Here is a 22183-nt window from a genome sequence, read left to right on the forward strand (position 1 = left end):
CAACAGTATTTGCTAAGTATATGCAATATCTTCCACCTAATTAATACCTCAGGGCAGGTTGTTTATAAACAGAAAACAATAAGGGACATGTTAAATATCCCTAGCAGTATTCTCTGCATACTATCAGCTTTAGAAATAGAGAAGACAGTTTGTATTTTAAGCTACCAGATTGCCAGTAAGTACAAGGAATCCAACTAGAATAACGTGTGGTTCATGGGGAAATAATGTTCTCTGCAGCTTTATACACTGGATAAATGAACAGTTTCCTTTAGTTTCAAATTAGAAATATGTTTAGAGGGCAACATGGAAATAGATACTATTATTTCTGTTTTCAATATTAATTTAAAAAGAATGTAGTAAAAATGTTTCACATTTGATACTAAATATATCTCAACTTTGCACATCTCTCACCTTCCTACAGTCACTGCCAAGTGACAACCTAGTATCCATTTACTGGGATCACTGTAGAAATCAGCCATTAATCAGGGAGCATTTGGCTCAAGGGACCTGTAATAGGTTGCAGAGGATTGCACATCATGCTTCACATGCAGATGAGGTTGCCATCTGGTGGATTTTCTCTAACTAAAAGCTAACAACATTTATAGATAAAGCAAAATAATCCTTTTCTAGGTGGGAAAAGCTGCTGCTTTTAGAAAACATCTGATTTCTTTTGACATTTATTAAATGCACATTATGTGATTTGCTCTGAATGGGTGCCTGTTTTTTATAACTTAAATATGAGGAAGAAATACCTCATATTTATATTATATTATATATACTAAAACTTCGGATTTTAAAGATAAAAAAATGTGGGATGGAAAAAGATACTCCATGCAAAGAGTAACCAAAAGAGAGCAAGAGTGGCTACATTCATATCAGATAAAATAGACTTTCAATCAAAGTCTGTCACAAGATACAAGAAGGTCACTATATATTGATAAAGGCATCAGTTCAGAAATGGCAATCCAATAATAGTAGGGGAGTTTAATACTCCACTTGCAACATTGTATAGATCATATAAATAGAAAATTAATAATGAAAGAGCAGGTCTGAATAATACTATGGACTAAATGGATCTAACAGACAAATAAAAAACATTCTATCCAATAACACAAAATATACATTCTTCTCAAGCACACATGGAACATTCTCCAGGATACATCATATGCTGGGCCACAAAGCAAGCCTTAACAAGTTTAAGAAGACTGAAATCCTATCAAGCATCTTTTGCAATCACTAAGGCATAAAACTAGGAATCAATAAAGAGGAAAACTGTAAAATTCACAAATATGTGGAAATTAAATAACATACTCTTGAACAACCAATGAATCAAAGAAGAAATCAAAGGGGAAATCAGAAGGCATCCTGAGATAAATGAAAACAAAAATACAACATACCAAAATAAATGGAATGTAGCAAAAGCAGTTCTAAGGGTGAAGTTTAAAACAATAAATACCTACATTAAGAAAAAAAAAATCTCAAGTAAACAACCTAACTTTACACCTACAGGAAATCAGAAAAAGAACAAATTGAGACCAAAATTAGTAGAAGGAAGGAAATAATAAAAATTAGGAGAGAAATAAGAGACTAGAATGACAATATCAAGAAATCAATAAAACTAAGAGTTGTTTTTTTGAAAAGATAAACAAAATTTAACCACCTTTAACTAGACTAACCAAAAAGAAAAGAGAGAGGACTCAAAAAGTAATAAATGTGATTTTTTTTATTTAGCAGATTCTTGCTAAACAAAATTTTATGTTAATAATAAAAAAAAAATCTAGAAGTAATTTCTATGACATCACATTGGTTCTGTTTTAAATGTCAAAGTGACTTCTGATATTAAGTGTATCTTTACCTAACAGCCTTACTATGAGGATTCAGGAGAAGATACATGGCAGAACTATGAATGGTTCTTTCTCTAATTTACTCTAATACAAAATGACTGTTGATTCAGATATCATCACCTAACGTTTCTACTTTTACTCTTCTCTTCTTCTTTTCCCTAATGAAACTACCCAAAAGTCATTTCCCATGTATTGAAATATAAAATCTATCCCTCAGAAGGTGTGACAGTTACTTAAAACAATGTGTTATGAAACCACAATTACTTATTCCATTTTTACACAAAGACCAGTTAGCTAACTAAATTCTCTCTCATGGCCATTAGTCAGCTATTTCACAACTACTTATTATTTATTGATCATAAAGGAGAACAGGTGAAAAAGAGCATGGGCTCTGGAGTTGGATCTGGATTAAAATCCTCTGTTTGCTGAGACTCGTTTCTCAGCTATAAGAAAATTAAGTGGGAAATGACACTAGAGGGATAGTACTAGGTTGTTTTACATATGAGAGCACCTAACAAGTAGATTTTTAATACATCTCAGTAAACATGAGAAATGGGTATTTTTTTGTCAGTTGTTACTATAGTTGTTGTGTGTGTTTTACTGAAGTCCTATTTACTTTTCCATCCTGAATGTTTCTATTAACATGACTATGTCTGCATGAAATGCCCCACATCAAAGTTAGTTTAAAAAAATAAATCAGCAAGCAAATACATAATATGCATATACATAAATATATCAATACAAATTTAATACAAATGTAGTGACTACTTTTGGAGATATGACATCGCCACTGCAAATGGGATGTTATGTGAAAGGGTATTTGTGACTTTGGATAAAATTACTTTTACAGTAAGATTATGCATGTAGTTTTGTATGCAGAAGTGAGGATGATGAGCTCTGGAAAACAGATGACAAGAATAGGCTCTGGTGATGCAGATACTAATGTTGAAAACACATGTGAAAAATCGTATTCCATGAAATAGGGGATAAAAGCAATACAGCTAAATTAATGTATTTAATTTAGAACTTAAGTAGAACTTATTTTACTAAATTTAAAATGTAAATGACCTAAATAGATATTCAATTCATTCATTTATATTTCTAAACATTTTTACAATCCAGTTGACAAGAAAACCTTTTTGGTATCTTCTTATTGAGGTCTCCTTATATGTGAGGATCTATAACACATGCTGCAGAGAAGGTGATGGCACCCCACTCCAGTACTCTTGCCTGGAAAATCCCACGGACAGAGGAGCCTGGTAGGCCGCAGTCCATGGGGTCATGAAGAGTCGGACTCGACTGAGCGATTTCACTTTCACTTTTCACTTTCATGCACTGGAGAAGGAAATAGCAACCCACTCCAGTGTTCTTGCCTGGAGAATCCCAGGGACACGGGAGCCTGGTGGGCTGCCGTCTGTGGGGTTGCACAGAGTCGGACACGACTGAAGCGACTTAGCAGCAACACATGCTAATGACTATATAATCTGTATCTCTAACCTAACCTTTCCTCTTGAACTTCAGACTCAGATACCTAAATATCTCCTAGACAGCTCTACTAGCATGTTCCACAAAAGAGACCGAAAACCAAATTATTAAGAGTGTACACTAGGGGTTAAACAGACTGGTTCCAACTCCTGATTCTATCATTTACCAGCTGTGTAACTTTAGACAAGTTATTTCTCTGATTTTCAGTTTCTTCATTTGTAAAATGGGGATAAAAATAGTACTGATCTTACAGGATTATTGTGAAAATTAAATGAAATATATACCTAATGCACTTGGCTGAATGGACTCTGCTGCTAAGTCACTTCAGTCGTGTCCGACTCTGTGCGACCCCATAGACTGCAGCCCACCAGGCTCCCCCGTCCCTGGGATTCTCCAGGCAAGAACACTGGAGTGGGTTGCCATTTCCTTCTGCAATGCATGAAAGTGAAAAGTGAAAGTGAAGTCGCTCAGTCGTGTCCGACCCTTAGCATGGACTGCACTCTAGTAAACAATAAGTTACACATTCCATTATAAGAAACACATGCATATATCTCCCTGAAACCAGTTATTTTTCTCCAAGTGTGCCTTAGCTGGCAGTTCTTTTTCTAGACTTGTTCTACCTGAACTGGTTTTAATGATGTTTTGCAGTGATTGTCAAAGGTTAGCATATATAAATAGTATACAAAGAAACATATATATGGAATGTTACTTACAAATTCATTACATTGCAGGTTGACAAAACAGAAAAAATAAAAATATTTTGCATCATTCATGTAGTATTTGTCACATAATATCATATAGAGTATAGCAGCTATTTTGTATATGCCTTACCTTCAACACTAGGTTATGAGCAGCTTGATAAAATAAACAACATTTTAGGCATTTTCATGCCCTTTCTCCCATAATGCTAATCACAATGCCTTGCAGAGTATATATTCAATAGATACCAATCAAATAAGACAAATTTATCTTGTCTTTTTTTTTTTTAAAAAAAGACAAATTTTCCAATCTTAAACAATTGGAAGGCTGGAATATATTTTACTAATCTTTGGAAGAATTATTTAAATTCTCATTTCTTCAGATTACTTCCTTTAATCCTAAACCAATTTTATACATGTTCCAGACCCATGCATTCTTAGTAGCTTGTTAGACTGAATGTGTATTAATCATCACAGGTTGCTATTATCTAGGAGTTTTATAAAGGTTTAATCACTTGGAAATATCAGCCATATTGCTTTAAAAATGTTTAAAAATTATAGAAATGCCTTGATGGGTTTCTCTTTATTTTTTCTCATTTTTATTCCATATCCTCTCTTATGAAATACTTGATGGTATATATTGCAAAACAGTGAACTATTGCAATCAAAACTCCTGCTTGAAGTTCCAAATCATTAACCTTCAAATTCAAGTACCTAAGATGAATCACTTAATATCAACATACTGAAAGAATAGCAAAAAGCAAGGATAGAGGACAAAATTATGCTAGGAATACAAATAAGTCTACAGCAGTACTTGAGAAAAGGAGGGATGGGATAGGGAAAAGAAATGAGAATGTTGACCATTTGGTGGCATTCTTTTCCCTCTCCTCCTCCTTACAGACTTATCCTTCCTTTTTTTACTGTTTAAATAAAAACATTCACATGTCAAATAATCACTAACCATTTATTATGAAATAATTCACAAAAAGTTTTTAGCATAGTTACTGACATATAGTAAACACTCACTAAAGGTTAATAAATATTAGCAACTAGTATTATTACTGTGTACAATCCCATTTCTTTGCTCTTACCTTGACCTCTTTTCCCAAATGAACATATAGGCAGGTGTGTGGTCAGGGTTGAAATAGAGGAGGATCAGACATATTTTTATTTTTAATACTTAAAGTTTGTCTGAATGAATTTTAAAAAATAGTGTCTTGAATTCACCTACTTCATGAAATCTACACTAAAATGCCTGTTCAGTCTCTCAAATCAGGAGTCTTCTCCAACAAGGAACTAAATGGCATGCTTCTTAAGATTCCTCAATGAGGGCAATTTATGTCTAAAGGTAATTTTTCATAAAAATGCATTCTGTGTCCAAAAAACACTAGAAAAGCCCACATAACTTATGTTTGTATATCCAGTTAAATAACCTATAATTTTAAGTATTTGAAAGTTAATATTGTAAAGTAAAAAAAAATAATAAAAATAAAAAATAAAATAAATAAAATAAAATAAAGGATTAGAGGTGGGAAAAAAAAGAGAAAGTTAATATAACTCAGTTTTCTGTAGCAACAGACTTTTCCAGTACAGTAAATAGTCATATATATGGCTTAGATATTATAGAACTGCTTATTTCTCTGAAACAGATTTTCTTTTTGCAGGTGGGCTTCTCAGTCTCCCATCTTTAATGTTATTAGCTTGGATGGCATTATTTCTCCATACAGAGTGTGCTATAAGACTTCCAGTTAAACTAGGAAGATAAGAAACATCATTTATCTCTGCTGCTGCATGAAGCTCCACTGAAGTGACAATAAAGGAATTTTTTTAAGGTATAAATAGAGAAGGATGAAGAGAACAGGAGAGGAGACAACAGCAAACAAGTGAAGTCAACAAAATTTTGGAAGCTGGAGAGCAACAGATGAGATGAGTGTTAAGCTTACTTAAATTGGAAAAGCTGAAACCTAAGGCTGATGGTGACAGATTCAGTTTTTAATTTAAAGTTACTGGATATCTTTGAGGTACAGGTTGAAGGGAGAGCTAAAAAGAAGATGATTGATCAAAAGTATGTATAAGAAAAAAATTAGATCCCCAAAGTTCCTTATCAATTTCAACTAAAGATTCAAGAGTTAATGCAATATTCTTTTTCACTGTGTGGAGGGTCAGGTGTTTCTTGTTGTTAAGGAAGCTTGTTTGTTGATTTACTTGAAAGTAAAACAATGGTTTAGGTTGAAAAAAAAAAGAGTCAAGTTTTATTTTCTATAGTGCTTAAAACATCTTTCCAGAAAAGAAGTTCTAGTATTGAAAACAATAAGCATAGCTGACGGCTGGATTTTGAAGTTTAATGAAAATGGGGATTGAGTGTCAATTCAATAAATTTTAAGACTGCCCTCTGTCACCTTTATGCTGGTTGGTTTCTAAGATACTATCAGTTGGGGAGATAGGAGGATTCTGGAGAAGCTAACACAAGTGTAAAGCCCTACAAACACTGATATTTGGGGTCTCCCATTAAAAAGACTGAATTTCTTCCCAGTTACTACACAGTGAAGTCCCAACAATGAAGACAGAACTTCTTTGTGGATCACTCTTAAATATTTAAGGCTAAGTTCCTAGATATTTGAATAAAGTTTCTAAAATGCAAGACAGAGATCAGAACAACAGCAGCAGCAGTAACAAAAGTCAAAGAGAAAAGAAACAAACAAACAAAAACTATTATTAATAATATCTTCAGAGAAATGAGATGATACTAAATTCAAGATAAAAGAACAGTATGCAATAAAAAAGGAACTTTAAATGAACAAGAAAGAGCTCTTAGGAATTCAAAATCTTATAGAAGTGAAGGGGAACTAAAGAACCTATTGATGAGGGTGAAAGAAGAGAGTGAAAAAGTGACTTGAAACTCAACATTCAAAAACTAAGATCATGGCATCCCGTCCCATCACTCTTCAGCAAACAGATGGGGAAAAAGTGGAAGCAGTGACAGATTTTATTTTCTTGGACTCTAAAGACACTGTGGACATCACTGTAGCCATGAAATTAAAAGAAGCTTGCTCCTTGGAACGAAAGTTATGACAAACCTAGATCAGATCAGATCAGTCGCTCAGTCGTGTCCGACTCTTTGCGACCCCATGAATCACAGCACGCCAGGCCTCCTTGTCCATCACCAACTCCCAGAGTTCACTCAGACTCACGTCCATCGAGTCAGTGATGCCATCCAGCCATCTCATCCTCTGTCGTCCCCTTCTCCTCTTGCCCCCAATCCCTCCCAGCATCAGAGTCTTTTCCAATGAGTCAATTCTTCGCATGAGGTGGCCAAAGTACTGGAGTTTCAGCTTTAGCATCATTCCTTGCAAAGAAATCCCAGGGCTGATCTTCTTCAGAATGGACTGGTTGCATCTCCTTGCAGTCTAAGGGACTCTCAAGAGTCTTCTCCAACACCACAGTTCAAAAGCATCAATTCTTCGGCACTCAGCCTTCTTCACAGTCCAACTCTCACATCCATACATGACCACAGGAAAAACCATAGCCTTGACTAGATGAACCTTTGACAACATATTAAAAAGCAGAGACATCACTTTGCTGACAAAGGTCCGTATAGTCAAAGCTATGGTTTTTCCAATAGTCATGTATGAATGTGAGAGTTCCCTCAGTCTTCTCCTGGTTGGCTCCTTATCTTTTGAGCCTTAGCTTAAATGTCAGTTCTGCAGAGAAGCTTTCTCTGACCATTGAATCTAAAATAAATTCCCATGCCACCCCAACCCCCGTTATTCTCTCCTGCATTACTCAGTCCTTTATTGCACTTTATCACCACATATTTGCATACATCTTTGTGTGTTTTCACTAGACTCTAAGCTGTCTAGTCTATCTGTGTGTAGCAGATATATATATATATATATATATATATATATAGATCACATATATTAAGTGCTCAATGAATAGTTTTTAATTAATTTGTTTTTATTAAGCAATCTATCCATGACTCTGATCTTTATAAAAAATGGTATGTTATATTCCATAGTTTTTGCTATGTTAGCAAAAATTAGATAAAGAGAATTAAGTAAAAACAAATTAACTAAAAACAACACAGATCTTTTAGAAAACTTGCATTCTTGAAAAACATCTAAGTCTTAACAGCTTTTGATTCATCTAAGCACTAGCCTTCTATCAGATAATGGACTTAAGTAATGTCTGGAATTATGTTTTATTCAGTAGAGTCTCCTTTAATCAAACATTTTATCATTTATAGTTAAGCTGATTATGATAATTTTACACAACAGGGCTTAATTAACCTCACTGATCCATACAGGAAGCATATACTCATATAATCAGGATCACATAAATGATTTTTCCTTCTTCCAAAAATAGTTGGTAATAAGATATATAAATTAGTCTCATAGTCACAATAATAGAATTAAATGCTTCATTTAGGTGACTTGTTTCATACTCAATTGGATTTTACCTAAAGAAAGCATTTCATGGTTTCTGATCTTTGTCTTTGTAGCCTAGGAAGGAATGTGAAGTAAAAATCACAAAGGTTCATTTTAATTATTTAAGTAATATTGTAGCTTTGATATGATTTGTAGTGTAATTTTTTATAAGCAGCAATTTCATGTACAGATAGGATTTGGAAAAGTCTTACAATTTAAGTCTGATAAAAAAGAGATCAGATGTGTAATTTGTCTAACACAATGCTTGTCACATTAAGCGTGCTCAATAAAAATTAGTTTTGTCCCTGCCTGTGATAACTTCAAGTAGTGGTGCAGCCAACTCATTACAGTTCATTAAAACCTCAATTTTATACTTGTATAGTGTTTTTTTTTTTTAATTTAAGCCAAAGACTTTCATCTGATTTATTTGAAATCATTGTTTCTGCTTCTTCATATTTTCTTTCATAACCTTTTCTGGGTATCCTTTCATATCCTTTTTTGGGTATCCTTTTGAATCCTGATTTTATAGCTCTCTTGCATATTCTTAGGTAAATGAAGTACTTCATTTTATTTGATAGGATCTTGAAGAAACTAGGAAGTCTAGTTGGAATTTTAAAAACATGGTTGAAATAAAAATATCTATTAATAAACTGTCAAGGAGGAAAAAAATCTTTTTTGTCCCTCTACCTTTCTCCAGCTGGGGCCGTGTAAATTAGACTGACAAAAGACAGATTAAAAAGAGAACAACAAAAAAAAGTTTATTAACCTGTTTATCAGGCACATGCTCCATATACTCAATAATGAGTAACTGAAAGGGATGGTTAGAGTTTGACATCATATAGCAGTTTTGAATAACAACAAATTCTTATAGAAGTGACAAGATGAAGGAAAAGGACTTTGAGTTTTGGGGGTGAAGAATTAGGAGAAGGTAAATATATGGGGAAACTAAGGGACGTGAGTCTGAATGATCTCCGGGAGTTGGTGATGTACAGGGAGGCCTGGTGTGCTGTGATTCATGGGGTCGCAAAGAGTCAGACACGACTGAGCGACTAAACTGAACTGAACTAAAGGGACCATAAAAGCTAATCAGTAAAGCTTGTTATATAGGTTCCTCTGATGTTGACTTCAGGCTGTAGGGGTCTATACTTGTCTCTGATGGTTAACTTCTGTCCATCCTATTACAGAGGGAAGGTGGACACCTTTACAACTCAGTTCAGTTCAGTCGCTCAGTTGTATCCAACTCTTTGCGACCCCATGGACTGCAGCACACCAAGCCTCCCTGTCCATCACCAACTCCCGGAGTTTACTCAAACTCATGTCCATTGAGTCGGTGATGCCATCTAACCATCTCATCCTCTGTTGTCCCCTTCTCTTCCTGCCTTCAATCTTTCCCAGCATCAGGGTCTTTTCAAATGAGTCAGCTCTTTGCATCAGGTGGTCAAAGTATTGGAGTTTCAGCTTCAACATCAGTCCTTCCAATGATTGATTATTCAGGACTGATTTCATTTAGGATGGACTGGGTGGATCTCCTTGCAGTCCAAGGGACTCTCAAGAGTCTTCTCCAACACCACAGCTCAAAAGCATCAATTCATCAGGGCTCAGCTTTCTTTATAGTCCAACTCTCACATCCATACATGACTACTGCAAAAACCATAGCCTTGACTGGTTCACAAAGAGTCGGACACGACTGAGCAACTGAAGTGAACTGACTAGATGGACCTTTGTTGGCAAAGTAATGTCTCTGCTTCTTAATATGCTGTCTAGGTTGGTCATAACTTTCCTTCCAAGGAGTAATTATCTTTTACAACTACTTTTAGGCAAATAAGATAGGGCAGAGTTTTACCCATATTTCCCTCTTCTCAATTACCTTCAGCTCAAAATAATTTTCATGTCAAAGTACCATATTTGCAGTGGCATGTGTTGCTATTCTTTAAACCATTTTCTCTACAGTTTTCCAAAAATCGACTCTATTATAGTACTTTGATTTGACCAGTGTAGACAAGAAATAATTATTTTTGTGTCCCTAACAGTAAGAAAATTACCAATAATATTACCAATAATATTTGGAAGGAGGGGAAAGAAAGGGAGAGTCAAGTTTTGGCAACTTTTCAAGAACTCATTGGATCCACAAAGCATGTCTCAGCTTTGATGAAAGATACTTAATTTAATAATAAAAGATATATAGAAATTTTGGATGAATGATGAAAAATTAAGGAAATAAATCTAAACACAATAGGTAGTTTAAGGATTCTGTAATATGTGGTACTTAGATTAAGAAGAAACATTGCTGGTTTATCAGACTTTAAGATCATGTTGCTGTTATTGCTTTATATTATAAAACAGATATCATTACTGTAGGCTCATCTCTAAAGGATAAGTCACTGTAGTATGCCTTGGCAAGCATCTGTAGACTTAGATTCAACCCACTTCTAGTATTATTAGCCCTGCTATTGGGGAAAGAATCACAATCTATTTGAATCTTTGTTTCCTGTCCATAAAATAAAAAGAATGGATTCCATGGTTTCTTAATTCTAAACGTGCATAAGAGTTTGATCAGCCTATGAATAAATTCATCTATTGTTGAGACAGAAAAGGTACTATGTTTTATTTATCTTTGTATTCCCCATAGGACCTAGCATGGTATCTAATAATATAATTATTTTTGTTCAATAAACATATATTGATTATCTTCTAGGTTCCAAGGACAGTACTAAATTCTAGAAATTCAGAGATGACTTAGACCTGGTCTCCACTCTTTTTAAACTTTACAGTCCAGAAGAATAAAACAGTGTACAGGTAATTTAAACATCAAGAATTATGACAAGGGTAGGCAAAGAGCAGTATTTGCACATAATGGACATACCTTACAAGGGTTAGAGAAGGGCTTCCTGGAGGAAATTGCACGTCTTCTGAATCTTGAAGGATAGCTAACCAAATTGATGGAGAGGCAGAGAAAATAGAAAGAGGAGAAAAAAAAATGTAAAAAGAATATGAATAAATATGGCATATATTCATCACAGTTTTCTTCTGAACTATTAAAAAATAAAATAGCTCCTAGGTTAAATAAGGGGCTTCCCTTGTGGCTCAGCTCATAAAGAATCTACCTGCAATGGGGTTCGATCCCTGAGTTGGGAAGATCCCCTGGAGAAGGGAAAGGGTACCCACTCCAGTATTCTGGCCTGGAGAACTCCATGCACTGTATAGTCCATGGAGTCACAAAGAGTCATACACGACTGAGTGACTTTCACTTTTAGTTATATAAAACCAGTATGAAACCACCCTTATCATAAGGATAACTAATGCTATTTTATTTTCCATATTTTCTTTAGATTCTCAGAAATAGCTCCATTTTTATTTTACCTGAGCAAGTATGTATGATATTCCTTCTAAAACGCATGTCAGAAAACCTAGGCTTTATATCTCATGAAAAACTACCACAGATTTTGAAAGGGGATAAAAAGGATTATTGGGTATTTTATGGAAGGCTTGGCATTGTTTAGCACATCCTTCCTGGTTATCTGACTCTATAGTGTTCTGAGCCTTAACTGGATTAAAAAGAATTCTGGAAATTTTGCCTCAGTCCACTGTTCTGGTTTGTAACTTATCTAAGTGATGTTAGCTCATAAATCTACTCTTTGAAGTAGCAATCATGTAAAGTACCTGGTATGGTCCTTTTCCATGAGGCTCTGAGATTATTCTCCTTTGTTGATGATACAAACTCTAGCCTATAGTAGAACCTTCAGGTAAGCTTTAGAATACAACAAGATCATTAAGAGATTTAATGGCTGTGGTTAATTGATTGCTATTGTCTATTCTACCATAATAGAGGTCCACCTAGTAAAAGCTATGGTTTTTCCAGTAGTCATGTATGGATGTGAGAGTTGGATGATTATAAAGAAAGCTGAGCGCTGAAGAATTGATGCTTTCGAACTGTGGTGTTGCAGAAGACTTTTGAGTGACCCTTGGACAGCAAGGAGATCAAACCAGTCAATCTTAAAGGAAATCAGCCCTGAATATTCATTGGAAGGACTGATGCTGAAGCTGAAACCCCTATACTTTGGCCACCTGATGCGAAGAACTGGCTCATTTGAAAAGACCCTGATGCTGGGAAAGATTGAAGGCAGAGGAGAAGGGGATGACAGAGTATGAGATGGTTGGGTGGCATCACCAACTCAATGGACATGAGTTTGAGTAAACTCCTGGAGTTGATGAATGACAGGGAGGCCTGGCGTGCTGCAGTCCATGGGGTTACAAAGAGTCAGACGTGACTGAGTGACTGAACTGAACTGACTGAAAATTCTGCATATAACCACTTCATAGTATATAACTACTTCATAGGAGTTTTGATGAGGGTTATTTCTGAAAGTAAAACAGTATTTTGGAGGGCACATTCATCACAGAGGGCACTGACAAATTGCCAGGGACTTCCCATAGAGCATGTAATTTCTGAAATGTTTATACCAATATTCTACCAAAACAAACAATTTAGTAAACGCTGAATGTCCTTCTGATCTAACAACTTTTCCCATGCACCTTTACTACAGTAACATATTAAACAAACCTAATTATTTCTAGTATTGTTATCTAGTCTAAGCTCACTCTGCTCACCACGATAGGCCAACAAGTCTGAGAGATGAGGTGTTAAGGCAAGACACGCTAAGTCACTTCAGTTGTACCTTTGTGACCCTATGGACTGTAGCCCACCTCTGCCAATCAGATTTCCCAGGCAAGAATACTGGCATGGGTTGCCATTTCCTGCTCCAGTGAATCTTCCTGACCCAAGGATCGAACCCGTGTCTCTTAGGTCTCCTGCATTGACAAGTGGGTTCTTTATAACTAGTGTCACCCAGGGAATATAACTTTAAGCAGAGAGCCAACTGGCCTAGAAGGTGGCAGACTAATGTCTGTAAATAACTATCTTGTTGGGGCTTGGAAGCCAGGTTCTTTATGGATCAGAGATGGGGGGAGGTTAGCAAACAAAGTAAAATGACCATTTAATTCTTACAAATATCTTCCAAAATGTCAGTTTCACTTACTTACAGTCATTTCACAGGTGTATGAAATGGAATATCTCCTGTCATGTCAATAAACAAAGATGCCACAACTATCTGTGATTCTGTCCTCAAAAATGTGATTTTCTGAGCCATGCCAGTAAGCAGCAGATGAGAGGCACCATTTTCCACAAAAAGAACTTAAGAATATCACAATCCTTCAGAGGTGGGCAGGGTCAAGCTATCTCCCTATGAGCCAAACAAAGGCACCCTAGTCCAAGGGTCAGGAAGACGGAGGAGCAAGCAGGGCTATCTGAGGCAGGCCATTATGTACAGTTATAATAACAAATAAGGGCTTCCCCTGTGGCTTAGCTGGTAAAGAATCCGTCTGCAATGTGGGAGGCCTGGATTCGATGCCTAGGTGGGGAAGATCCCCTGGAGAAGGAAAAGGCTACCCAGTCCAGTATTCTGGCCTAGAGAATTCCATGGACTGTATTCAGTTCACTTCAGTACAGCCACTCAGTTGTGTCCAACTCTTTGCAACCCCATGAATCGCAGCACGCCAGACCTCCCTGTCCATCACCAACTCCCGGAGTTCACTCAAACTCATGTCCATCGAGTCAGTGATGCCATCCAGCCATCTCATCCTCTGTCGTCCCCTTCTCCTCTTGCCCCCAATCCCTCCCAGCATCAGAGTCTTTTCCAATGAGTCAACTCTTTGCATGAGGTGGCCAAAGTACTGGAGTTTCAGCTTTAGCATCATTCCTTCCAAAGAACACCCAGGACTGATCTCCTTTAGAGTGGACTGGTTGGATCTCCTTGCAGTCCAAGGGACTCTCAAGAGTCTTCTGCAACACCACAGTTCAAAAGCATCAATTCTTCGGTGCTTAGCTTTCTTCACAGTCCAATTTTCACATCCATACATGACCACTGGAAAAACCATAGCCTGGACTAGACGGAGCTTAGCTGGCAAAATTATGTCTCTGCTTTTGAATATGATATCTAGGTTGGTCCAGAGAAGGCAATGGCACCCCACTCCAGTACTCTTGCCTGGAAAATCCCATGGATGGAGGAGCCTGGTGGGCTACAGTCCATGGGGTTGCTAAGAGTCGGACACGACTGAGCGACTTCACTTTCACTTTTCACTTTCATGCATTGGAGAAGGAAATGGCAACCCACTCCAATGTTCTTGCCTGGAGAATCCCAGGGACGGGGAAGCCTGGTGGGCTGCCATCTATGAGGTCGCACAGAGTCGGACACGACTGAAACGACTTAGCAGCAGCAGCAGCAGGTTGGTCAGAACTTTCCTTCCAAGGAGTAAGCGTCTTCTAATTTCATGGCTACAATCACCATCTGCAGTGATTTTGGAGCCCCAAAAAATAAAGTCTGACACTATTTCCACTATTTCCCCATCTAATTCCCATAAAGTGATGGGACCAGATGCCATGATCTTCGTTTTCTGAATGTTGAGCTTTAAGCCAACTTTTTCACTCTCCTCTTTCACTTTCATCAAGAGGCTTTTTAGTTCCTCTTCACCTTCTGCCATAAGGGTGGTGTCATCTGCATATCTGAGGTTATTGATATTTCTCCTGGCAATCTTGATTCCAGCTTGTGCTTCTTCCAGTCCAGCGTTTCTCATGATGTACTCTGCATATAAGTTAAACAAGCAGGGTGACAATATACAGCCTGACGTACTCCTTTTCCTATTTGGAACTAGTCTGTTGTTCCATGTCCAGTTCTAACTGTTGCTTTCTGACCTGCATACAGGTTTCTCAAGAGGAGGTCAGGTGATCTGGTATTCCCATCTCTTTCAGAATTTTCCACAGTTTATTGTGATCCACACAGTCAAAGGCTTTGGCATAGTCAATAAAGCAGAAATAGATGTTTTCCTGGAACTCTCTTCCTTTTTCCATGATCCAGCAGACATTGGCAATTTGATCTCTGGTTCCTCTGCCTTTTCTAAAACCAGCTTGAACATCAGGAAGTTCATGGTTCACGTATTGCTGAAGCCTGGCTTGGAGAATTTTGAGCATTACTTTACTAGCATGGGAGATGAGTGCAACTGTGTGGTAGTTTGAGCCTTCTTTGGCATTGCCTTTCTTTGGGATTGGAAGGAAAACTGACCTTTTCCAGTCCTGTGGCCACTGCTGAGTTTTCCAAATTTGCTGGCATATTGAGTGCAGCACTTTCACAGCATCATCTTTCAGGATTTGAAATAGCTCAACTGGAATTCCATCACCTACACTAGCTTTGTTTGTAGTGATGCTTTCTAAGGCCCACTTGACTTCACATTCCAGGATATCTGGCTCTAGGTGAGTGATCACACCATCGTGGTTATCTTGGTCATGTAGATCTTTTTTGTACAGTTCTTCTGTGTATTCTTGCCATCTCTTCTTAATATCTTCTGCTTCTGTTAGGTCCATACTATTTCTGTCCTTTATTGAGCCTATCTTTGCATGAAATGTTCCCTTGGTATCTCTAATTTTCTTGAAGAGATCTGTAGTCTTTCCCATTCTGTTGTTTTCCTCTATTTCTTTGCATTGATTGCTGAGGAAGGCTTTCTTATCTGTTTTTGCTCTTTTTTGGAACTCTGCATTCAGATGCTTATCTATTTCCTTGTTTCCTTCGCTTTTTGCTTCTCTTCTTTTCACACCTATTTGTAAGGCCTCTGCAGATAGCCATTTTGCTTTTTTGCATTTCTTTTCCATGGGGATGGTCTTGATCCCTGTCTCCTGTACAATGTCACGAACCTCCATCCATAGTTCATCAGGCACTCTATCAGATCTAGTCCCTTAAATCTATTTCTCACTTCCACTGTATCATCATAAGGGACTTGATTTAGGTCATACCTGAATGGTCTAGTGGTTTTCCCTACTTTCTTCAATTTAAGTCTGAATTTGGCAATAAGAGTTCATGATCTGAGCCACAGTCAGCTCCCAGTCTTGTTTTTGCTGACTGTATAGAGATTCTCCATCTTTGGCTAAAGAATATAATCAATCTGATTTCGGTGTTGACCATCTGGTGATGTCCATGTGTAGAGTCTTCTCTTGTGTTGGTGGAAGAGGGTGTTTGCTATGACCATTGCATTCTCTTGGCAAAACTCTATTAGCATTTGCCCTGCTTCATTCCGTATTCCAAGGCCAAATTTTCTTGTTACCCCAGGTGTTTCTTGATTTCCTACTTTTGCATTCCAGTCCCCTGTAATGAAAATCACATCTTTTTTGAGTGTTCTAAAAGGTCTTGTAGGTCTTCATAGAACCGTTCAACTTCAGCTTCTTCAGCGTTAGTGGTCAGGGCATAGACTTGTATTACTGTGATATTGAATGGTTTGCCTTGGAAACGAACAGAGATCATTTTGTCGTTTTTGAGATTGCATCCAAGTACTGCGTTTCAGACTTTTGTTGACCATGATGGCTTTCTATTTCTTCTAAAGGATTCTTGCCCACAGTAGTAGATATAATGGTCATCTGAGTTAAATTCACCCATTACAGTCCATTTTAGTTCGCTGATTCCTAGAATGTTGACGTTCACTCTTGCCATCTCCTGTTTGAAAACTTCCAATTTGCCTTGATTCATGGAACTAACGTTCCAGGTTCCTTTGCAATACTGCTCTTTACAGCATCAGGCCTTGCTTCTATCACCAGTTGCATCCACAACTGGGTATTGTATTTGCTTTGTCTCCATCCCTTCATTCTTTCTGGAGTTATTTGTCCACTGATCTCCAGTAGCATATTGGGAACCTACCGACCTGGGGAGTACCTCTTTAAGTAGTCTATCATTTTGCCTTTTCATACTGTTCATGGGGTTCTCATCACAAGAATACTGAAGTGGTTTGCCATTCCCTTCTCCAGTGGACCACATTCTGTCAGACCTCTCCACCATGACCTACCCATCTTGGGTGGCCCCACACAGCATGACTTAGTTTCATTGAGTTAGACAAGGCTGTGGTCCATGTGATTAGATTGACTAATTTTCTGTGATTATGTTTTATGTGTCTGCCCTCTGATGCCTCTCGCAACACCTACCATCTTACTTGGGTTTCTCTTACCCTGGACATGGGGTATCTCTTCACAGCTGCTCCAGCAAAGCACAGACGCTGCTCCTTACCTTGGACGAGGGGTATCTCCTCACAGCCACCCCTCCTGACCTTGAATGTGGAGTAGCTCCTCTCGGCCATCCTGCTGAGTAATATGTCCTGAAATTTTTATTTGTCCTAAATGAGGGAACTGATTTTGGGAAGACAAAATTAAGGGTTGACAGAGAAGATTTGTGCACTTGATTAGACAGGATCATAAGTGATTGAGAAACAATCGTTCCTCACCTATTTAATCAAAATATTGATACAAATAATGCATTTAAAAACTCAGTGTAACACTAGTCGAGCATTCTTTATCATTGCCTTTCTTTGGGAATGGAATGAAAACTGACTTTTTCCAATTCTGTGGCCACTGCTGAGTTTTCCAAATTTGCTGGCATATTGAGTGCAGCACTTTCACAGCATCATCTTTTAGGTTTTGAAATAGCTCAACTGGAATTCCGTTACTTCCACTAGCTTTGTTCACAGTGTTGTTTTCTAAGGCCCACTTGGAACTCTGCATTCAAATGGGTATATCTTTCCTTTTCTCCTTTGCCTTTCACTTCTCTTCTATTCACAGCTATTTGTAAGACCTCCTCAGACAGCCATTTTGCCTGTTTGCATTTCTTTTCCTTGGGGATGGTCTTGATTCCTGCCTCCTGTACAATCTCACGAACCTCTCTGTACATAGTTCTTCAGGCACTCTGTCTATCAGATCTAGTCCCTTAAATCTATTTCTTACTTCCATTGTGTAATCATAAGAGATTTGGCTTAGGTCATACCTGAATGGTCTAGTGGTTTTCCCTACTTTCTTCAATTTAAGTCTGAATTTGGCTGTAAGGAGTTAATGATCTGAGCCACAGTCAGCTCCTGGTTTTGTTTTTGCTGACTGTATAGTTTCTCCATCTTTGGCTGCAAAGGATATAATCAATCTGATTTTGGTGTTGACAATCTGGTGATGTCCACGTGTAGAGTCTTCTCTTGTGTTGTTGGAAGACGGTGTTTGCTATGACCAGTGCATTCTCTTAGAAAACCCTGTTAGCCTTTGCCCTGCTTCATTCTGTACTCCAAGGCCAAATTTGCCTGTTACTCCAGATGTTTCTTGACTTGCTACTTTTGCATTCCAGTCCCCTATATAGAAAAGGGCATCTTTTTGGGGTACTAGTTCTAGAAGGTCTTGTAGGTCTTCATGGAACCATTCAACTTCAACTTCTTCAGCATTATTGGTCGGGGCATAGACTTGGATTACTGTGATATTGAATGGTTTGCCTTGGAAACTGACAGAGATCATTCTGCCGTTTTTGACATTGCATCCAAGTACTGCATTTCAGACTCTTTTGTTGACCTGTGATGGCTACTCCATTTCTTCTAAGGGATTCTTGCCCACAGTAGTAGATATAATGGTCATCTGAGTGTCATCTGAGGAAAATTCTTAAAGAGATGGGAATACCTGACCACTTGACCTGCCTCTTGAGAAATCCATATGCAGGTCAGATAGCAATAGTTAGCCCTGGACATGGAACAACAGGTTCCAAATAGGGAAAGGAGTACTTCAAGGCTGTATACTGTCACCCTGCTTATTAAACTTATATGCAGAGTACATCATGAGAAACCCCGGGCTGGAGGAGGCACAAGCTGGAATCAAGATTGCTGGGAGAAATATCAATAACCTCAGATATGCAGATGATACCACCCTTATGGGAGAAGGCAAAGAAGAACTAAAGATCCTCTTGATGAAACTGAAAGAGGAGACTAAAAAAGTTGGCTTAAAACTCAACATTCAGAAAACTAAGATCATGGCATCTGGTCCCATCACTTCATGGCAAATAGATGGGGAAACAGTGAAAACAGTAACAGACTTTATTTTTTTGGGCTCCAAAATCACTGCAGATGGTGAGTGCAGCCATGAAATTAAAAGACGCTTGCTCCTTGGAAGAAAAGTTATGACCAACCTAGACAGCATATTAAAAAGCAGAGACATTACTTTGCCAACAAAGATCCAAATAGTCAAAGTTATGGTTTTTGCAGTAGTCATGTATGGATATGAGAGTTGGACTATAAAAAAAGCTGAGTGCTGAAGAATTGAGGCTTTTGAAGTGTGGTGTTGGAGAAGACGCTTGAGAGTCCCTTGGACTGCAAGGAGATCCAACCAGTCCATCCTAAAGGAAATCAGTCCTGAACATTCATTGGAAGGAGTGATGCTGAAGCTGAAACTCCAATACTTAGGCCACCTGATGCGAAGAACTGACTCATTTGAAAAGACCCTGATGCTGGGAAAGATTGAAAGCAGAAGAAGGGGCAACAGAGTATCAGATGGCTGGATGGCATCAGCGACTCAATGGACATAAGTTTGAGTAAACTCTGGGATTTGGTGAACAGGGAGGCCTGGAGGTCTGCAGTCCATGGGGTCGCAAAGATTTGGACACAAATGAGAGACTAAACTGGACTGAACACTATTAGAAGTGGAGAGTTATGTTCTGTAGTTATTTCCCCCTTAAATAATCAAGGGGCCTTCCCTGGTGGTCAGACCGTAGAGCATCTGTCTGCAATGCAGGAGACCCGGGTTTAATCCCTGGGTTAGGAAGGTCCGCAATAGAAGGAAATGGCAGCCCACTCCAGTATTCTTGCCTGGAAAATCCCATGGACGGCAGAGCCTGGTAGGCTACCGTCTGTGGGGTCACAGAGTCGGACATGACTGAGCGACTTCACTTTCTTTCACTTAAATAATCAAGGATTCAAGAAAGGCAACTTAAGTGATAGAAAATTATTCTTATAAAACAGAATTTCTGCTATTTAGGCAGATTGTTGTTGTTGTTTATTGGCGAAGTCATGTCCAGCTTTTTGCCACCCCGTGGACTGCAGCACACAGGGCCTCCCTGTCCTTCACTATGTCCAGGAGTTTGCTCAAACTCATGTCCATTGAGTCGGTGATGCCATCCAACCGTCTCATCCTCTGTCGTCCCCTTCTCCTCTGCCCTCAATCTTTCCCAGCATCAGTGTCTTTTTCAATGGGTCAGTTCTTAAAAATCACATCAGGTGGCCAAAGTATTGAAGCTGAAGACTTCGGCTCCAGCATCAGTCCTTCTAATGAATATTCAGGACTGATTTCCTTTAGGAATCACCGGTTTGATTTCCTTGCAGTCCAAAGGACTCTCAAGAGTCTTCTCCAGCACCACAATTTAAAAGCCTCAATTCTTCAGCACTCAGCTTTCTTTATGGTCCAACTCTCACATCCATACATGACCACTGAAAAAACCATAGCTTTAACTAAAGGAACGTTTGTTGGCAAAGTAATGTCTCTTCTTTTTAATACACTGCCTAGGTTTCTCATAGGTTTTCTTCCAAGGAGCAATCATCTTTTAATTTCATGGCTGCAGTCACTGTCTGCACTGATTTTGGAGCCCAAGAAATTATCTGCCACTGTTTCCACTTTTCCCCTGTTTTCCATGAAGTGATTGGACTGGCAAGGTAAAGAACAATCTTTCCTATGGTAGGTGGAAGCATTATTTACTAAATAAAGGAAGCAATACCATCGAAACTAATGCAGTACTCTAAACATTTTAACGTTTTGTAGATTCTTTTCAGATTCAGGTATTATAAACAAACCTAAATAAAATTCATTTTCTAAGTTCTGTCTTTTTTAAGTCTCATATTCCTTTACAGGATCTGTGAGGTCAAAACAATTTTCATAATAATATTAAGATGTGTGTTTTGTTTGACTCTCATCCTCTCAAAGTGGTGAAATTTGCTATCAAGAAAGGGGTAGCAGCATACCAGTCCTTTCATGAATATATAGTGGAGTTTTACACAGGCTGTGTGATGTGTGACAATGCAATGGATTAAATGTCAAAGCAGATACAAGGACCCAGATTCCTTTCTTTTGTAAGCCCAGATAGTAAACAGATTTGCAAAAATGTGAAACATGCTCTTCTCATTAAAATGTTTGTTTTGAAAAATAGTTATTGTTCATAAAAATAGGTCATTTATGTCAACATCCAAGATGCTCATCATTGCTACTTTTCAATGAATCAATAAATATTTTAAAATGTTCTCATTTTTTAGTCTCTAATATGATAAATATCAATAGTTATAACTAACATTATAATCTACATAAATCCAAGCTCTTTGAGGTTCTCAATAAGTTTTAAGCATATAAAGAATTATGGAAATAAAAGTTTGCTTTAGGGAAAAAAAAAAACTATTCTTTTTCCTTGAAAAACAAAAGCACAGATACTGTCATAATTCTCTGCACTGCTACTCCTTGAAAAGCCTTAACCACCCATATTAACTATAATTTTTAACTAAATTAACTAATTTCTAATTTAAAGATAAAAGTGCAGGGTAGATATAATCGAAAACTGTCTGACATATAAGCATGCTAATAGGCTAGCAGAATTTAAGAATACACATGACAACATCTTCTACAAGCCACACAAATCCTATTGCTGCTGCTGCTGCTGCTGCTAAGTCGCTTTAGTCGTGTCCGACTCTGTGTGACCCCATAGACGACAGCCCACCAAGCTCCCCTGTCCCTGGGATTCTCCAGGCAAGAACACTGGAGTGGGTTGCCATTTCCTTCTCCAATGCATGAAAGTGAAAAGTGAAAGGGAAGTGGCTCAGTCGTGTCCGACTCTTAGCGACCCCATGGACTGCAGCCTACCAG

The 22183-nt window shown here is 37.9% G+C and overlaps 1 protein-coding gene across 1 annotated transcript in view; it reads right to left on the minus strand.

The window, feature by feature from the left end:
* The window catches only part of DCX (doublecortin), a 399460-nt gene that overhangs the window by 374144 nt on the left and 3133 nt on the right, over positions 1 to 22183 (minus strand). The window contains exon 2 of the mRNA XM_055565318.1: positions 11318 to 11381. The gene's annotated coding sequence lies outside the window, so the exon portion shown is untranslated. The remainder of the gene's footprint in view (positions 1 to 11317; positions 11382 to 22183) is intronic.

This window comes from Bubalus kerabau, chromosome X, assembly GCF_029407905.1.
Source record: "Bubalus kerabau isolate K-KA32 ecotype Philippines breed swamp buffalo chromosome X, PCC_UOA_SB_1v2, whole genome shotgun sequence".
NCBI lineage: Eukaryota > Metazoa > Chordata > Mammalia > Artiodactyla > Bovidae > Bubalus > Bubalus kerabau.